Source organism: Phaenicophaeus curvirostris, chromosome 2, assembly GCF_032191515.1.
Source record: "Phaenicophaeus curvirostris isolate KB17595 chromosome 2, BPBGC_Pcur_1.0, whole genome shotgun sequence".
NCBI lineage: Eukaryota > Metazoa > Chordata > Aves > Cuculiformes > Cuculidae > Phaenicophaeus > Phaenicophaeus curvirostris.
Window position 1 is genome coordinate 92,923,422 of NC_091393.1, and position 15,880 is coordinate 92,939,301.

At 37.8% G+C, this 15,880-nt stretch overlaps 1 protein-coding gene across 1 annotated transcript in view; it reads right to left on the reverse strand.

Moving 5' to 3' along the window:
* MRPS5 (mitochondrial ribosomal protein S5) overlaps positions 1–15,880 on the reverse strand; it is a 160,842-nt gene that overhangs the window by 49,278 nt on the left and 95,684 nt on the right. The window lies entirely within an intron of this gene.

A 15,880-nucleotide genomic window follows, 5' to 3' on the forward strand; every position in this document is an offset into this window, starting at 1 on the left:
CATCTCAGTTTCTGAAACTTCCCTAGGACACCGTAGATGACTTGCTCTCTATGATGTTAATTCGGGTATATGCTGAATGTGGTTTCCAAATTATCACTGTTGCTTATCTGCTACGATGCCACTAGGGCATCCCATCCTAGTGACTAGGGCTTGGAAATATATCTCTTTTATAACATTTAACTGCACTTTTCAAGTTACTGGAAATGGAATTTCTATTGATAATTACGGCAGTATGATATTCTTCCATATTTACCAGGAATAATCACTATCTTCAGCATTAACATCTTTCAGCCCTGTAAGAACCAGCAGAAAAGCCTCTTCTGAGAGCCGCTGTTAAGGGGATATAATTATTTTCAGTGGGGTTTTTTTATTGTTCCTCCTTCTTCATCCCTGTTACTTTGTTTTTATTCTCTTCTTCACACACTATCTTCAGTCTGTGCTTGGTTTTTTTTTCTTCTGTTCAAGTTTGAGTATCATGAAATATTCCAGCCGAAAATGTTTCTGGTTACCTTTCATAAAGGAGACAAGTATGAACACAAGACCTGTGAAAGGCAAGACCTGTCTCACACTGACCTCAGTGATCTCTTCTCCTGTTCTGCCTAAGACTGAAGAGCGTTTCTGTGACTTGAAGAAGCAGGTGTGTTGAGACAAGGCAGAGTTACTGTATGTAATTGGAGGTTGGTGGTGGTGGTGGGGAGTGTAGGACAGAGGGAGAGTTTTGCCTTTAATCTAAACTTAAAGTTGTTTTCAATTTCTCATCAGGTTACAGGGTTTTTATTATTATTATTTTCTTCCTTCAAGAAACTGCAGTCTTATCCTGTCTGCAAACAAAAGCTAATTTGTGAAGACAGTACAACAGTCAGAAAGCCTAACTTATCAGTGACAGCAAAAATGCTTTAAGATCTGAACAGCAGAGCTGAATACCTGTTGTTTCTGTGATAGTTCATCATGATAAGTATTGGAATTTTGGTCAAGCCTTGAAGGATGCCTACTCACTATTATAATGTCTTTTATTAATAGAGACTGGGGTAACAAAAGTAATATACGATTACTTTTTTTTCTTGAATGAGAGAGGAAAAAAATGCCCCCCTAATGTCCTGCAGAAGTCCTGTGCCATTTTCAGGTCATTTAAGCTTTAGTTTGAAAACTTACGGCCCTCTGTACAGTAATTACTTCCATCGAGGAAGTGCACACATTCTGCTACTCACACTAATTACTGATAAGGAAAAAGCTCAATGATGAAACATGTTTCACGCACTTGTGTTCTTTTACTAAGCCAAGTTCTGCAAAGCTGGCAGCAGTTACAAGGAATGCTTTCTGTAATCATCCTCTTTCACTACAATTTGAAAAGTCCTTCTCTTCTTTCCATCAAAAATAACAAGGTAGAGTCTTCACATGCTACGTGTACTGAGTGGCTGGCAGGTAGTTAGGCAAGAGGCCACACAGAAGGGAAAATTGCCTCATTTCTTCAACTTTGCTACTCACTATGAAGACTGAGGAGACAGATGCTGTTATAAATACAAGCAAAGCAAAGGAGAAATAGCTTGGCTGGATTATGGTCTTGGACTCTTGACACCAAGTTTGTCACCTTAATTCTGATAAACAGGACTGTCGGCTTTTCTTCAGTCATATAATACTTGGCAGTGAGACAGCAAGGGAAGGAGACTAAATGCCAGTGTATTTCCTGCACCCTTGATGTCTCTAGCTTTTGAGGTAATGCTGTGAAGTTTCTTGATTAGATGGGTTAAACCGTATGGTAGCTGGGTAAAAACTGAAATGTTAAATAGTTTTTATTTTTACAAAATATGATCTTTAAGTCAACTTTGTGGTTAAGATTTTTTTAGTATCTGAATGTAGCAATATTGATTGTTAAGGGGTAAACGCTTAAATTTTTGCACTAGTCAACTATTTTCATTGGACATAATAGACATTGGGCAAGATGCAACAAAACATAGGTAAATGTGTCCTTTGCTTAGGAAATCTATTTTGATACAACTTCCTGCTATTGAAATCAGTAGCTTTGAGTAGTCTGACACAAAAACTTTTTATGAAGACTCATGAACAATTATTTCTTCCATCCTAGTGGAGAAAGTATTCAGGAGTTGCATATTAATCAAAAAACTTAGACTTTTACTTTTTGCAGTAGTGATTGATGGTGGGGTAACTATGTACTGTGTACTTCCCTCTTGAGATGTGGTACTCACTCCAAGACCTTACCTGCTGCCTTGTGAGTCCCCCATAGACCGGAAGGACTCCATTCAGGAGCTTCTACGTGCATCTTAATAGTCTGTTCTTCCTCTTCTAATGCTGTGCTGATGATTCACTTTCATCTTGTGATCCACAGTAATGATCCAAACGTTTTCCAGGAGAACATTGGCATAGAAAATTGTTGCCCATATTTTTATGCAGTTAATTTGTGCTTATGTGCATTACAGTTGTCCCCACTGAATTTAACTCTATAGTTTTTAGAACTTTCTACAAATGTGTCAAGAAATTTTTGAATTATAAGTCTGCCTTCTAGGACAGTGCAATTCTACCTCGTCTGGGATTGTATGTGTGTTAAATTCATATGTCATCTATTGCATCATCCTGATTACCTTGACTATGCAGCAATGAACAGAAGACCATTTTACCAGTCAATGGTTAACAATTCTCCATAGTACTTCATTCAGGTTCACTTGAAGTTCAACTGAGAGTATTTTCACCTAGAAAATACTTTTTGATTTGCTTCTCTTCTATGTCAGTCAGTATCTAGGGCCTCAATGGGGTCAAAATTTAACAGGAACAATATCCTCTCTATTTGACTTGCTTCTAGAAAGAAATCAGATTGGTTTGACCCAATATTAGTTGTTGTTATACCTAGTAAAGCAATTGTAGACCTATGCACTATATGTATTTTTGTAGAAAAATTACTGTTTTGGAACACTGTTCTATGCTAGGTAATAAGAAGACTGGTAAGATACAAAAAGCTCTTTAGTAAAAACCCCAGAGATTTCCATACAACATTCATAGTATCAGTAAGGCCCCAGAGATCAAACAAGGTGAACTATTCCTGGTCAAACTAGAGGGAAGTCAAAGATATTTATTCAAAATATAAAACAACTGGATCATTTTCTTTACTTCTATTGAAATGATCTTTAGAATTTTTAATGAGATCTAGCAACAATTGGAAAGCAGATATATTCAGGAATTTCAATGAGAGTTTTTCAAAATCAGATAATACCTGGAAGCTGCTAATTTAAATCACAGTGAAACAATCCCATATTTATTTAAGTGGATACTGTAGCCAAGATTGGACTGTAGAATTATATTGATATAGTCTGATATGAGAGAGGAGACACATATGTTCTGATTCTTATGTTTTATATAGCTTATTAATTGTAGGGAAAAAAAATCATATACAATTCAGATGAAAAAATGCGTAGAAAAATGGTGGGACAGCCAGTCATCCTTGGAGAAGAAAATAAGGCATTATAGAATGATGTGATAATGCAGCTGCAGTACTTTACCACAGAAGAACTTAAGTCTCAATAGGTTTTCAGAAAGATTTTATAGCATAGCTGTTTCTATCAGATCTCCAAACAAGTATTGCTCTTGAGAATTCCAGCAGAAGTGAATTGCTTAAAGAAATCAAAGATTTTATTAAAAGCTGGGGGCAGGGGGTGGGGTGGGGGGAGGAGGGAAGTACTCTAGGCTTTGTTATTATTGAGAAAAATGAAATGTAATCTTATTTCAGAGTAAGGCCTGAGAAGTCAGGATAATAAGACGAAATTGATAGAAGTTGGCATAAAAATCAAGATGGTGCTTGACCTGCTAGTCTTTGAGCGTATAGGGAGTTATAATGCTGAATGTACTGCCAAACCTAAGCATATTGTGTTAGGTTAGCAGTGCAAAGAAAGACCAGAAAAAGCCATATAGCAAACAGATGATATATATAGAACAATTAAAGAGAAGGTAATATGGTATTGATTACCAAAATGGTTGTCCAATAAATCTTACTCAATCTCTCTTAAAGTAAAGGCAGAAATATTAAGGGGAATAAAAATCTATTAGTGTAGAAAGGTAGCAGACCAAGAAGAAATAAACAGTATGAACTGATGATGGAGGAAAAATCATGTCAGATAAACTTGATTGATATTTTGGAGATTGACTTATAGATGGCTGCAATGGAAGAGATGCAATTTGTATGGCTGTCAGATCCTGCCCCTTTTTATACAGATGAAAATCCTCACTGACTCTGTTGACAACCACTGAGTTTTTCCTGATTGAACTCAGAGAACAGGGAATGCATCCCTAGCATTCATTGAAACAACATTTTCATTGTAAATATTAATTCAAATATGTCTATGTGTATCAGCATCGTCAGGTAAATTTATAGGTCATAGAAAGAGAATAAATGTATAGAAGTGTGGTTCTGAGGGAAGCAGGGAATGAGCTGTGGATAATAATAATACAAGCTTGTTTTGCCTTGAAAACAAACCAGTCTAAATGAGGAGTTTCTAAAAGATACTGTGTTTACTGAAAGGACATGGTGCACTTGAGGAACTTGTGCCATGTGCTTTCTGGTCTGGGATGTGGTATGAGGGTATGCTTGGGGTCATGGAGAATGCAGATCATAGTGGGGTAATGCCAGAGGATTGCAAAGGCTGAAGCGAGACAAACCTAAACCTCATTCATGCTGCAAGGAGCAGTCCTTAGGATTGCTCTTCCCTCAAAGTACTCCCTAGTTTTGAAGGGCACTAGCTGGGACACTACAGAACAGAACTGTGAGATGAGACTGGGAACAGTTCTCAGTCTTGCTTCCAGCACTTGCTTGTTCAGTAATAGACATTGTATCATAAATGTGGCATAATCCAAGACAATTTACTGAATGAACTTGTGCTATGATCACCGTTTCAAAACGTGAGTAGTTACCTTTCTGCAATGGCAATTAATATCCCCTAGGAAACATCTATACTGCTCAGTATGTACTCAGACTGTGAAGGATCTTAAGGTGTGAGGTAGTGACAGGACAGTTATATTGCAGAAATGGATCTGATGAAAGTAGAAATATAGGTAGAAATATTACTTTACATAAAAGTTATTTTTTATTGTTAAGTTAGTTTGAAACTAGTTAGGATAATGCAGGATTTCAAATTCCCTGTAGTGGATTCCAGTGGAATGTGTGAGAGAGCCATTAGTATACAAATATAGGTCTTCAAGTAACATCTTGGCTCACTGACTCCCATGTTATTGCTTCCAGCCATGGCATACAGTTCTCTATAAAATGGAAACATAAGTGCTGCTAAGTTTCATAGTTATGAAGTTAGTACAAGGGGACAGAATATTTGGAATTTAATAGTGTCTACAGCAAAGGGATATTTTAGGTATACTCAGTGCACAGTGCACTAAATAACAAGGAAAAGACAGCAGGATAGGAGAGCACATAGTTATTTCTATATAGCTAGGAGGAATTACTTGATTCCTATATTACTGCTTACCCTGAGAATACTGCTAATTTGATGTTTACACATTAAGAGTTAATATTTTGGTACACAAGAAATTAATGTGGCAGGAATCTTTTTCTTAGTCATTTCTACTCTAGATGTCTTTTTCTCAGTCGGGCACCTGAGTTTTCACAACATAAAGTGATTAGAGAAGCAGCGTTAACACAATAACTCTTTAACTCAGAGGACTATGCAGTCTTTGTTTCTCACTGCTGGATACTTAGAATAAGTACTGAGCATACAGACTTTGGAAGTGCCAGCTCTGAGAAAAAACAAACATATGCTGTGGGTGAAGGAAAGGGAGAGCTAATGAGGCTTTTGTCAGATGCCTTTCTCTTCTTGTTCCTAGCTCCCTTTCTCTAGCTTGTTATTTAGAGTACAAGCCTCAGGGAAACTGATTGTCTCAATTTAAGGTTTTACAGTGCCTTGCTGAGCATGGGAGCCTTATGTTATAGAGTATTTGCTTTATTGATTACTCAAATATAGCAGGATTTGCCTTCTCTGCCACTTTTATTTTCCTTCCTGGTCTCCAGCAATGGCACAAGCCTAAGCAGAGAGTGAGTTAGCTTTCTCCCAGAGGACCATGAGTCCTACAATAAAAATCCTCTGAGCATGAAGCAATGGCAATGCCTTTCCAAGCCCTATGTGACCACATTATGTCTTATTCACATACTTTGAAGCTGTATATGGTAGTGAATGCAGAAAAAAACCTACACATAGCATGTGCAGGAACTCACTATTTTAATCTCTGGTGAAGTAAAGCGTTTAATGAACTCAGTGGGGATGAATAAAGACAAGGAGGATATTAGAATCATAGAATGGTTTGGGTTGGAAGGTTTTGTAAGGATCATCTAGTTCCAACACTCCTTCCATGGGTAGGGACACCTCCCACCAGATCAGGTTGCTCAAAGCCTCAATCCGTCCAGCCTAGCCTTGAACAACTCCAGGGATGGGGCATCCATTACGTCTCTGAGAAATCTGTTCCGGTGCCTCACCACCCTAACAGTAAAAAATTTCTTCCTAATATCTAATCTAAATCTATTTTCTATCAGCTTAAAACCACTACACCTCATCCTATCACTGCACTCCCTGAAAGAGTCCCTCCTCTGCTTTCTTGTGGGCCCCCATTAAGTACCGGAAGGCTGCTGTAGGGTCTCCCTGGTGCCTTTTCTTCTCTAGGCTGAACAAGTCCAACTCTCTCAGTCTGTCCTTGTATGGGAGGTGTTCTACCCCTGCGATCATCTTTGTGACCCTGCTCTAGACTCCAACAGATCTATGTCTTTTCAATGTTGAGGACTCCAGAACTGAATGCAGTACTCCACCTAAGGTCTCACAAAAGCAGAACAGGGGGCAGAATTACCTCCCTCAACCTCCTAGTTACACTCCTGATGCAGGTCAGGATACAGTTGGCTGTATCCTGGCTGGATGTGCTGTTCTCCAGTTCCCAGGTTAGAGACAGTAACATTAGCTGTGGGGAGCAGCAAGAATAAATATCCCCTCTCCACTCAGCTCTGGCAATGGTGTGGTTTCTGTGCTCAGTTCCTGCATTCAGGACATTGCCTGATGAACAGGTACAGGATTTTGTGTATTAACTCTGCCTTTGTTCTTCTCTAGCTCAGTTCATCCTTTCCTTATTACACTTGAAGGACATCCACAGCAAAGGCTCCCCTGCCTATCCCCAAAATCCTGGGATGAGTGCCTTTAAATCTTTTCATCTTCCTTTTTCCCAAGATGGTAAAAGTTAAAGTTTGGGGTTTTTTTAGTGCTAAAAATAGGCAGACTAGAATTGTCCAGCCTGGATGTATGTGGCTTCCTCCAGCTGCTGATGGTCTGACTCATTCCCCCTCCTTGATACCCTTCTCCACCACTCTTATGTTTTTCATTAATGAATCCTTCAATGTCCTTCAAAATGAACAATATGGTTTTGTCATAGTTTGACCAGTCAAAGGATGAGAAGATGAGATGGTATACCACAGAGAACATTTACTTCCATGCACTTTTATTGTAAGAAACTGCCTCTGTGAGCATAGCTCTGAATAATAACCCTTATAGGAAAAAAAGACATCGGTTCAGGCCTTCCATGAAGTAACAGTAATATCAACCTAATAGAGAAAATTTCCAACAGGAGACTATTAAGCTTTCCTGAATAAATTAATATTATGCAGTTTTAATGGAGGTCTGAAATAGATGTGATAATTAAAGAGAATATAAGCCCTAGGTATTCTGTGGAGCTTTACTTGAATTGAAATAAATTTCTCTTTCAGATGATTTATAGAAGTAAGCTGTACTTTTCAAGCTGCTTTAATGATCTATATCAACTACACTATATTGCAGAAGGAGAGCTTTTAAAGTATGACTTTAGCTGATGAATAAGGTATCAGCCTTATCAGGCTCTGTGAGATGAATGCATTCAGCTGGATCTAGCAATCTCCGCAAATCAGTTATATGTGTATATGTAAATACATTATTGTTTCTCATTAAAAAATGGATAAAATTATAATTTTTTAAACTTAGTGAATGATTCTGAAGTTTGTTCCCATAGAAGAAAAGGAAAGTTAGTTTACTTGGCCCTGAACAATCGATCTCTGTGGTCTCTGTTTAGGTGGTTTATGTAGTATTATTACTGTAGCTAGTCACGTCCCTGGGCTCTCAATTTCAAAAATGAACACTTATGTTGCTTTAAGTAGTTGCCATGGAAATCCTCACAGCATGAACCTCTTCAGTGAAGACCTTATAGCAGATAACTTAAATTACGTCTATTTCCCTAAACACATAAGGCACTAGAGTGAAAGGGGGATTGCATGTCTTTAAAACACATGTGTGAGAACTACTGTTTGCTTGTTCTAGCGTACGTTTCCTAACCTTACTTCTTCAAATCACATAAAAGAATGTCAGATTCTAATAGTGTGCATTTATTTGAGAAAGAAATACAATGGACTGAAGAAATCTCTTTTAGCCCCTAGTCCCCTGAAATATTTTCAGATGAACCTCTTTTGTTTTTTAAAGGACTTCTGTACACTGATCTTTTAGGAATAAAAACATGAGAGACATGACTGGCATTTGAATGCTTTTCATTGTTCTACTCTAGAGTCTGCTCTGAGCAGATGTAATCTTTGCTAGGGCAGGGTGAACCCTAAAATAATGGAAAATATGAATGTTCTTTCAGTTTAAAACTCTTTTTTGTTTGGATGATTAACAAGCTAATTACAGAGATTGCTTTGGACTACACTTAATTTTTAGCTGAATTCTAAAATAATGAGAAAGAAGTTAGTTAACAGATTTTTTTTTTTTGAGATTTTCTCACTGCTTTCCAGTGCTGTCTTCTCCACGTGTCTAGATGTGAACACTGACATCTGGAAGCTGTTCCTTTTCAACAGAATGCAGCTAGTAATGTCTGTTTCTCTAGCATTTCTCTGAAGACTAAGTCAGCTGTAATAAGGGTGTTAAAGCACCAGATGTTTTGTTCTTTTATCTTGAATACAGTACACTATTAGAGTGAAGTTAAAACTTGCAGATTAGAGATGTCATATTGGAGTGTATCTTGTGTTAAGCAGATTTTACGTGCTGATGCATTTCCATCATTGTGTCAATCTTTTGCTGTAACAGCTATGTGGAGAGCCAAATTATCCTCTACAGTGCTGTGAGATCAGGGTAATTCCATTACCTACATATTTACACAAACACAGCTGAGAATAGCATTTGTCCCAATATAGACACATGTGGAGATTAATAAATTGGGAACAACTGCAAAATGTTAGGGAATAATTATGGAAAACAACAGTCTAATGACAAAATACACAGGCTGTATAGAATAATCAGTAACACAGTTTTTCAAAATATTTTTTACTGTTTCTACGTGTCTTGTTTTTAAGCAAGATGAATATTAGCGCCTTTCAAAGAGTATTTTTCAGTCCTGCAGGGCAAAGAACTTGAAGATGAGTGTTCATTTGATAATACAAACTGTATTTATCTCTGTCTAGCTCCCACTGCACTAATGTTCATGTCATGGAAATAACATCTGTGGCTAACTTGGTGCCAGCTGCCTTAAAGGCCAGTCTCAAATATGAGTAGAGATGGCCCTAATGGTGGGTTAAAGCACACAGATGAGAAAGTAGAAAAGAAGTTTGCTTTGCTACTTAACAGCTCCCCTCATAGCAGATAAAAGGAATACTTCACTCTCCTGAGCTTTCAATCTGGCTCTTCATTCACTATACTCCCTTTCAAAACTGAGTCTGGTTAGCTTCCTCTGCCAGACACTCTGGCACAGTTCCTTAGGCACTTAAATATCATTGCGGATTTGGGCTTCCGAGCCTACATGTTATTTCCCTCTGAGGGGGAGGAAGCATTGCAAGTAGAGTGGATTTTGCTATAGAGGAAATAAATGCCATGAAACCTTTTTATTAAATTAAAACTTATAATAAAAAAACCCAAACCAAAACATCTTTGGCTCTCTGTGAGCAATGCCTGTGAGCTGCATAGCCCCATTGCCTGGGATGCTGTGAAAAGGCTGGGTTAGGAGCATTTAGTGTAGTCAGTTTCCAGTGAAGCCCAAGATAGCGCTTTCCTCTTGTACGATCTGTTTTTTCTGTCCTCCAGCAGTATGTATGGAGTGGATCCAACCCACAGAGAGCACAGATGTAGCTGCTCCGTAAAAGCTTCTGAAACATCCTGTGTCTGACATAAATAAAAATGACCTTTAGTATCAAACTCATCTCTCTGACTGCCAATAATGGGCTAGTCGTGTTACAAAATGCCAAGAACACATGGTATGCTTGGCACGAATTTCACCATCATGGGCAAGAAACAACTAATTACTGCATAAAAATACTTAGAAGGCATATATAGGTGTGTTTGTATATATGTGTGTGTGCGTACATGTAATAAAAACAAACTCTATGCAATGGTATTTTGGGGGAGGCAGAACACAGCAAAGCATCGTTTGCATTATTGAAGTATAGCAGCCTAATTCTGTTGATATACTGCCATAAATCAGGACAGCAGCATCTAAAATGGGGAAGATATAAGTAGTGGCAAATTGCTTTCAGTTTCAAACTGGGTGTAAATTGCCTAGCTTGCATCCAAAAGGTGGAAGAAATATCTTCAGCCAACTGAACATTGGCTTCTATTTCCAATGTGGATGACAGATTTAGTTAATTTTAATTTTAAACTCTAAGTCTGATGGGATAAGGCAGTCTGATTCCTGAATCTAAAGCTGGCATTCAGTCTCCTATCTCGATTTAAAAGTAAAGCTAATCTAGTAGTTTTTGGTGGATAAAAAAATGAAACGAATGCTTTTTGTTCTGTGAAGAGTGTACTTGGTTTCATTCAGAGTTTACCATTTTTCTCCTGAAGAGCTTAACAAGACATTGTCTGATGACTGGACCAGGGCATTGAATGTTTATTTGCCAGTCACTAACAAAGTGTGTAGGGTTTGAACCATGTGGGTAATTAGTCACCAATATCCGGAATTAATCAGTAACTGTTAACGTTTTCTCAGGTTGTCATAAACAAAGCTGATCTATTTGTGGTTCTTCAATCTGATAATGACTTTTTTCCCCATATCAAAATGTATTGTTCACCTTTGCTTTGTAATGTATGCCAAGATACTATAGACAGCTCAGATCACAAATGTGTTCAGGCAAGTAACTGCCACCGGAACAATGGCTTCAAAATGATGTGTGTTTTCTGTCAGTACTTGCTTTCATGATGTAGAGGAATGTTTTCTGCAGCTCCATTTGAGGAGTAGAAATTATCCTCTAGCTCACCAGCAACACTGTGGTAGTTCCTGCACTGCTCTGCTGATCTTGCTGCAGCACCGTGGAGCTGTACCTAGAGGGGCTGGAAACACCTCTAACAGCAGAGCCTGTGACTAGGATGTTCCTCTAGGCCAGCAAAGATCTGAGTTTGACTTTCTTCAGCGCAGAGATGAGAGGCGTTCCTGGGGCTTGTGCTTCGTGAGGCTGCTCTTTTCCTGGGACTGTTGGGTAAAATGAGGCTATACATCTCTGGCTGTAATTTGGATTTGTAAGAAGAGAATGAGCTTTGCTTGGTTCTTGGAAATGTAATTTACAGGGCCCTGTGGCTTCTCGGTGGAGATGGATCTCTGCAGCACCCTGAGAATAAAGCATGGCTGGGTGTCATTTAAATGATCCTCCAGGCATTTCCTTGTGGTTTAGCTATGGGCAGGGATGTGTTGTGTGTGCAGTTCCCTGCTCAGCACAGCAGTTATTGTGGAGGTACCCAAATGTGCTTTCTGCATTGAGTCCAGATGTTGCCCTGGGGTTTTTGAAGGAAGGGAATGATCACAAAATCTAGGTAAGGTGCAATGACTATATTTCAGGATCAGACCTTGGTAGTGTTTGGAAATTGAATGCTGACACTTGAAAGCTTCAGCATCTACACATTGGCACATGTTTAGTTGCTTTATTCAATTCATTGTCAAATTTATCTTCAAACCATAAAGCATACGGTTTGAACTTATGGGCAACTTATCACATAGAGTTTAAGTCTGCCATGTGTGAAGTATGATCTTCATTCCCTTCTAAGAAAACTAGTTTTATTCAAGGGGAAAAACATTTAAACATCTTTAAATAATATTTTTGCTACAGATGCTCACCACTGCAGAAATCCTGGTTTTTTTGACACAATAAAGATGTACACAGATTCCTCACTGAAGCTCCAAATATGCTTAAGCTTAGTTTACTTTGTCATAGCCATGACATCTTTCTCAGTGGCTTATAAGACAATCTAATGCAGTGTTTCTAGAACATAAATAATTTCCCCCCAACTTCAGCGTAATTACTGTCCCAGAACTTTTTTGTTTATTTAGCTGTGTAATGGCCATGCACATGCACTTATTCAGCAACTCTAAAAATACAAAGCAGTGTTCAAATCTTCCAGCATGTGGTTCTGATGCAATTTATAGTGAATTACTGGGCTGGAGATCTTGGAGATGTATTTAATGTAGAGAAACAGCAATTTGGAAATTTGCCTAGTGACTTTGCCATTCCAGGGCTTGTTTCTGGAAAGGTGCTGAAAACATACCATCTGACTTCATATGTCTGAATATTACCTTAGTTTTCAAGCTTCAATCAAAATTCCAGTAACATAAAAGGGATAGTTTTTACACACTTCAACTCTTTCTGGACAATCACTGAAAATATTGCTGACTGGATCCAGCATAAGATCTTTCTGTACCCAATAGTGCTAGGACCTGTAGGTCAGGCATTTACTCTGAGCTGCGGGGCAGATATTATCTTTATCTTCTTCATTATTACTTTAAAATCCACAGTTTTACTCTGGGTCCAACCAGCTATTATTCTGTGTACTTTGATGTCAAAGTACTTGTGTATTCAATCAGAAACAGACCGGGAGGTAATGACCTTCATTAGCCTGAAGCATTCATTAACGTGCACTCTCCATTATTAACTGAAAATAAAAAGAAACCTCAAAGCCCTGAAACGTCTGTATTATTAACACAATCCGGTTTTGTAGGAATTTGTTAAATAGCTTAAGTAATTTTTCTTCCTTTACTTATATGCAATGGTAGTGGGAGGATTGCTTTCTGTGCATCTGCTCTATGAAATGTATGTGGCTGGAAAGCTGAAATCAGAGTGCAATGAGTGTTTTTAAAACAGAATGAAAACACTTGTTATCTTCATGCAACAAGATCAGATTGGTCTACAGGTGTGAGTAAATGCTGTATGGGTTTGAGGAAAGAGTTTACTACAACACACCCCATTTTACCAGTTTACTGACCCACCTAGTCAAATTTTCCGACACTGTAGAGTCTGTTACTTCAAAGGAACAAGCAAGATCTAAAAATAAAGCAAGCATGGAGGAAGAAGAGTTCCTCTCTTGACTTTTACAAGCTGTCAGTTTATGCATTGCAACATGAAAAGTAGTTAGCATTAGATCATTATCTTGCCTTAGCTATTCTGTGTTATTTTTAAAAAATATGGAACAACCTTGAGCTCTGCTGTTGATCTGTTATGTTTACTACATGGTCTGTGACCATCACTGTTTTCCTACTGTAGTTCTTCGAGAACCACAAATGTGCTTTGCATAAAGTTGCTTTTTATAGGTCTTTTTTCAATATTATTGAAACAGCTGGTGAAGACTTCAGCTTTATTTACGGTACCGGTGTTATTTTGTTTTTTAAGTATTACTTCAAGCAATAATAATTGTTTTAAACTGGTGCAGATGTATAATGTAAACTTGCTAATCAACCTATTTTTGTCATTGTCTCATATTTCAACAGTTAATATGGAGGAATACAGTGAGATATTATCAATTTATTTCCATAATTCATGTAAGTCAGCATAGCTCAAAATAAGAACAGAAGTACCACACCAGGTCAGACCTGTCTAACCTAGTGGCAATAGGAGACCCTAATTACTTTAAATATTTTTGATCTATTTTGCTAATTCACATGAACTGAAAGACTGGTTGTAAGTTGCGAGTTACTTGCTCAATTTGAAGTACTATAATAAGGCTTATATTTCTCATTATACCATTTAAATACTATAATAATAGAAATGAAAATATATCAGTAGCTAAAAAGGACCCTTTCCATGAAAATTTTTTTCCTAATGTTTAGCCTAAACCTCCCCTGGCAGAGCTTGAGGCCATTCCCTTGCATACGACGTGTGGTTGACTTCCCCATAAGCAAAGGAGCATGGGTGTATCTAATTATGATGTATCATCAGTGGGGCAGTTTACAACATATGTATAACAGAGAAAGAATAAAGACCAGAAATAGATTCACTGATCAGAAGCCCCTATTTTAAGACTTGGAAAAAAGAGAAGTTGCAGGTTTCTAAATAACAGTGGTTAAGTTGTTTAGAAGAAGCAAATGACAAGTTCTCTTCTGTGCTCTCATTTATGCTATGGCTAGCAAATAATTGTTTAATTATGGGGGTGGAGTGTGAAGAGAAACAAAACAACCGAAGTAATTCTCAAAAGAGACATAAACCCAAAAGATTCTTCTCCCAGTACTTGGTCTCTAAGCTTTTTTTATAAATCTCATGCTGGTTTAATACCGATTCTTAGGGATAGTTTTTAGAAGATGTTAGGTCCTCAAAATAAGTTAATTGTTGACCTGCTCGATCCTGGTTTCTGAGCACCAGCAGTAGAAGAACTGTGAGTGATGGATCTCTAAATTAATGCTCCTGGTCTGGTTCATGCTCTGATTTGAGGCACCCGGCATGGGATTTGCATAAAATTCAGATGTTCAAGAAGAAGTTGTCATAAAAGGACTTAATCACAAATACAATTTGAATGGTACCCTAGATCCTTCAACCGAGTAGGTAATTCTGCAGACACAGGACACACTAATAGCAATGGTAATCAGACAACACTTCCTTTGAACAAGGGAGTGATTTATAGCTCATTTTCATGTGTGATAGTTCACATCCATAACAGCCTTAGGGAATAAGCTCAATTTCTCAGATTAGGTCTCTTTTTATTAGGAGGATGTAGCAAAATTTTGCTGTATGCTTTAATCGAAAAGTTAGTGAATTTAAATATAAGTTATAGATTAAAGCCAAGCCATCTGATTCTTTCTCATCAGAAGAACATACACTTGAAAAAACACATATGGCATCTCAGTTTAATGAGCTTTGTAGTTGATAGACATATTAACGAAATGTTTTCTGAACTTAATTAGAATTACAAAAAAAATGAAGAAATGGTAACTTGTTGCTTTCTCAAAAATGTCTGCAGGCATTATCAATTACATTTAAGCAACCTGTTTTCTGATACTAATAATGTGAGGGACAATTTAATAAAAAAACCCAAACCAACAAAAACCCTACCAAACAAAAAACCCACCCAAACAAACACCACCAGCCCCCCAACCTCTTAACAACCAAAAACCCAAACCAACCCAAACCAAATCCCTCTGGAAAGTTCCTGGAATAACAGCAAGAAAAGATAATTTGACACTTGTTACTTCTGCAAGAAACCTCATTGTTCAAAAACAAGCAGGACTTGGTAGAAACTGATTGGAATCATTTTTCTGCTCCCTTGTCTGCCAACACACTTCTTAGGCTATTTCGACTTGAGATTTCTGCTGCACAGGAACTCCCATGACCTGGATGCTCCTCTGTTAGTCATATTGCAATGCTAAGTTCTTGAAAGTGTAGTGTTTAGGCAGCATCTAGTATGGTATGTTACTGATAACTGTGATTGATACTGCATTGCTGGATTTGGTAAACTGATAAGAATTTAACCTGAAGCAAGTACAGTAGTAATCTTAGTAATGTACCTTCCTCTCTTTCACAAAGCACTGAGATCCTCCAGCAGTGCAGCAGATAATTTGTTGTGTTTTTTTTTTAAAGGGTCTTTTAGTCAAAGATGTCAGAAGATCTGTAAGGTACTGCCAATTAAAGATC